This window comes from Eimeria tenella, genomic scaffold (genome assembly GCF_000499545.2).
Source record: "Eimeria tenella Houghton genomic scaffold, Eth_scaff53, whole genome shotgun sequence".
Taxonomy (NCBI): Eukaryota; Apicomplexa; class Conoidasida; order Eucoccidiorida; family Eimeriidae; genus Eimeria; species Eimeria tenella.
In genome coordinates, this window is record NW_013543405.1 from 86,284 (window position 1) to 91,128 (window position 4,845).

Here is a 4,845-nt window from a genome sequence, read left to right on the forward strand (position 1 = left end):
TCCTCAGACAGCCTGAGCAGGGCACCGACACATAAATGTACCGCAGCTGATTCTTGCCGTTCAGCATCTGACTCATTCCTCCTAGATTTGTAACTTCCCAGATTGCGTATTGGTTGTGAGATGCACTTGGCCCTCATTATGGCTCTGGCGATATCGGTGGAAATCGCGCTGGGACATGACACTGCTGTCGAGCGACGCTGCATCACATGTGAGGCTCAATATGCCAGCTAGGAAGAACTGAACCTGGAGCTGCAAAACAAGCCGTAAGAAAGTTTCAGCTCCTCGCATGAGCACCAGATTTAACTGGGGCAAAACGACTGGCATTAAGGCATGAGCTTCATCATTCTCGACGTCTTCAAGCTAATTCTTTTGTTTCCAGCTGTCCTGAAGCGAGAATTGTATTATCCTTACTGAGTACGGATAAGCGAAAGCGGGTGTTATAGGTGAAGGACAGTCGTAGGCTGTTATCCAGCCTTCTCTGTCACTGCTCGTCGTATAAAAGGAGCGCCACTGATTGTTGCAGGACTAAAAAGGCAATCTACAACAACCATCCTATGTTTACGAGACAATCATAGACGGCTACATGAGACATCGCCAGCGGCATGCGAGCGCACGACTCCGGATTTTGCAGCCGTCGACTGCGTAGATGCAGTCTAATTTTTCGTGATTCCTTTCTAGCTGCTGAACACTGCGTGCACTAAGATGAAAGACGAAGTATTATTCGTAAAATTGTTAGTTACATCGGCGCACTAACTTCAGCAGCGTCTAAAGAGCGTGCAACACATGGTCTCGCGGGAATTGCGACGGTTGGCGAGCAGGCAGTGTTCCTACTAAAAGCATGTTTGTTACTATTTTATGTATTATTGGCTACTGCGTTAGAGGGAGAAACTGTAGGAATGCAGCTTCTTCATGGCTTCAGCGATAACTCTGTCCGGTTACAGCAACTTTAGGCGGCGGATCCGGTCAGCGCAGGGTACGTGTGTGGAAGGGGAGATACAGTTAGTGTCTCAAACACGCAGTGTATGCAGCGTTACAATAGGGTAACGAGGGCAGAGTTCACCGGAATTACATTAAAACAGCCGACAAAGCTCTATATTTTAACACTGGATGAAATTTATGGGGATTACCGTTCCGCCAATGCCAGTACACTGCAGTCTAAGGATAATTCTTCGTTGACGCACGCATTTCGTTCCTGACAATAGTGCAATCTTTTAGCGGGACCATGAAAATTTCCTTAGCAGCAGCAGCCTGGGAAAGTACTCTGGCGGAGTTTATAGACCTGTTCGCGACAGTGTGGGCACAAGCCTCGTCTTATGCAAGGGGAGCATTGAACGTAGACTCTCGGCAGCTCCAGCCTTGGCTGCCGCGGTAACAAGGGATTCTGCTACAACTTTCGAGGGCATGTCGTACACTGTGGAAAAGACCACCGTGCAAAGTTATGTTTGCGCCCTTTGGAAGAACATCGTTTAATTCATGGTTTGGCGTCGGACAAACTGTGGACTCAAACTAAGTTTCGATGATCGCCTGAACAGGACTGGCGTCGTTGGTGAAACCGGACGAAATTACGTAGTAGTCCAGTGTTCCAGTGGGTGCCTGATCATGTATCCTTGCGTGGCCTGCCCTACAAGGAGTACCTGATGTGTGACCTCTTCTATATATGGAAATTTTCACAACACACCGGCCCTATGCACAGTATTGCGCCGCACGATCATGGGCAAGCGTGAGGAAATTCAACGCGCAGAACTCATAGGCCATGCGCACCACGCGCCGCTTTCCGTAACGATGTAGTACTCTGGTCCACCTAAAGTACACCGTACTATCAGAGTTGCATTCATGCAAAGCATGGTGAAAAACAGCGTACGACGTGGCATGAGCCCAGCAGGTCAGGAAGCCAGCCGCAGCCTTCAGGCTGGCCTATTACCAACAGCGGACGATACCCAAGCAGATAAATTGAGATACACTGTCTTCCTGTCCACATGGTTCTTAAAAATTCTAATGCTGCAAAGATTGGTGCTCATGGGCTCGGACACGAAGCATCTGCCGCACAACTATGGCCACAGCGAATATTGCTATTGCTTAAATGCTCCTTATTTGCCTTAGGAAGGCTCATTAAAAGTCCTCAGGGCTGATGGCAACTGGTGTTATGGACGCATCTCTGGATTCGGCTCACACGACAGCACCCCTCTGGCCTCAGAGCACAGTGTTTAGGATACCGGAGTACCACGCTAAACGCTTCAGATGCTCTGCAGCGATGCATCATGCTGTTGAGCGTCTGCATGTCCCGGCGTACGGGTCGTGTTCCTGCAAAGTGGGCAAACCTGCGGCTGGGATGCAGTTACCTTGAGTTTGGTTCTCAAAGTATTGCTAGGAGTAAGATGAGAGCCTGAACTTCAGCGGTCTTCAACGTCTTTCCACCACAAAACCGCTCGCCCATGGCTCCCCTCGGGAAGACGCGAGCAACGTGCCGCCTGTATGGTACTATGGAATAGCAAGCATGAGTTTGCTCCTTGGTTTTCTATCGACACGTTTCAGCCTCTCTGTCAAACAACAGCTATTTTGTTTAGATGCTATTTTCGTATGCTGGGATGGCTCCTTTTCGCTTGCATGCCATTTTATAATACTCATAGCCGCTCTCAGAAGGTGTGCGGGGCAAGTCGAAATTAATTATTTTCTAGCCCTGTAAGCCTGATAGCAGCCAGCGCGGCTCAACAGTAGTGAAGTATGCTTAAGCAGGCTGGTTCCGTCAATCATCCTGGACGACCTGTACGAACTTCAGCCCGCGACACTACGGGCCGGCGAGGCGGACGGCAATTCACCGTCTGCAGTGTACAATCTCTGTTGCCCATGAGGCTGAAAATACACGCTTGTCTAGTCAATCTCCTTTGTATTTACACGTATTTCAGCAGTGCTGTTAGATAAGCTATTCGGGGCGCCTGTGCTTTCAGAAGCATGGACTATCTGCGGGAGAGCTCCGCATGCCGGCAGCTGTGCTGGCTTAGCAAAATACGTCAGTTTTTCAGGATTTATCACCAACAGGCCAAGCTGCGATTTCGAAAAGCCCTTAAACTGGATGTGGATTACTTGACTTGCATGCTGCTTGTGAGACGGTGTAGCGGAGGCTCGCGACACTGTCCCGGTAAAGCTAAATTCTCGACGCAGTACCATATTTTGTGAAATGGCACAAATTTAAGCAGAAAAATGTCCTTTTAGAGTCTAGTTGCAGCTTAAAGTCACTCATTTCTTGGAAAACCGATCACGTACCAGCCGCTCACTTCGTCTCCCTCGTTTGCTGGCTTCTGAACACTTAGCTCTTTAGCTAACAAAGCCTCTGAACGGGTGATCTTAAAGGGTCACACCAGGAGCTCTTCAATGTGCTACCCTAGAAAGTCACTAAACAAAAGCAGCTGAAAGACAATCAGAATTCGATCCTACCCACGTAAATTTCAGCGCGCCAGATCGTGCCTTGGCATCAAATCGCCAGTCTGCTTGCCTATCTATGAAGCTGGCGTGGCAAGATAAACCAAAGCCCTGCGCCTTAGATTTTGAGTTGTGCTGGTAAAAAATTATGAAACTAGATAATGCTGTTCGTGGGCAAGCATGATATTTCCGCAGGAAGAGGCCTTGAGGAATTGCGTTCGAAAGTTCCTAGTCGGTGCTCGCGCACTATGATAGCAGTTTAAATCGATGAACCGCTGTGTTTTACACTGACAAGAGCTCCAACCGTAAAAGCAGACGCACATACAACGCGTGCGCCTAAACGGGGCGGAATAGGTACAACGCAGCTAAAGGTTCTGAAAGTGCACGAACCTACGTGTGCCGAACCGCCGAAGTCTTTTGAACATGTGCGAGTAGCACGAATCTTAAATTCATATTCTTTCGCTGATAATGCGAAGCCCAGTTGGCGCGCTGTACGTTTCGGTGACACTAACAGATATTGAAGATCGTATCGGAAAAGCATTCCATATAAACAGCAAGTGGACGCCTCCCAGCACAGATATTTTTAAACATGTTAGCTTGTGGGCATTTTGCCATGTTCCCTTGGAGTACTGCCATCCTCCCCTATGGGCATTACTCTGATTTTACTTTGACAAAAGAGCTAATTAAATTGTTTCTCACAGAGGGCTACACCATGAAGCGTTCGATTCTGTCTTCAACACGTCCTTATAAACGGTCGTCAAAAACGCGCATCCAAAGGTAGAGTTTCAGGGTTGCATGCTGCCCAAGATATCTGTCCAATTTACTGTGAAATATCAGAGTTCATTCGATGAAAAACGCACGCAAGTGAAACAAATCACAAGAAGTACCAAACGTTTTGACAAGGACCCAACACAGCTGATGGTGCTTCAGCACTTAGTCGGAGAGAGACAGGCGATAGGCTTTTGCTCTCGACTCTGAACATTGTGGTGCGGACGTCAACGTAGTTCTGTACGTTCGCATCAGAGTTGTTTTTGGTATACTTCCGGTATTTCTAGAAATCTTCAAAATTCAAAGGTAGGGTACTGCCGATATAAACGGCAAACGCAGAGTTTTAATCCGCGTTGGACTCAATCACAGAAACAGGTTTTCAATTCTCTGTACTTCAATACGCAACGCAGCTTGGGCATGCATTTAGACAGTTCGTCAAGCATAGAGGAAAGGTGTTTGTAGAGCACCTTAGGCCGTGCTGTTGAGCTTTCTCAGAGGTCAGAACCTGAGAGTAACTGGAAAGCAGCTGGCGGTTGGAGCATTTGAACAGTACTTACATCAACCAGAACAGTGAAATTTTGATCCTATTCTTAAATTGTTTTTCCTGTAAGCGAATTTTTGCTATGCACAAGAGTATGGGTGTGCACGTTAGCAGCATTT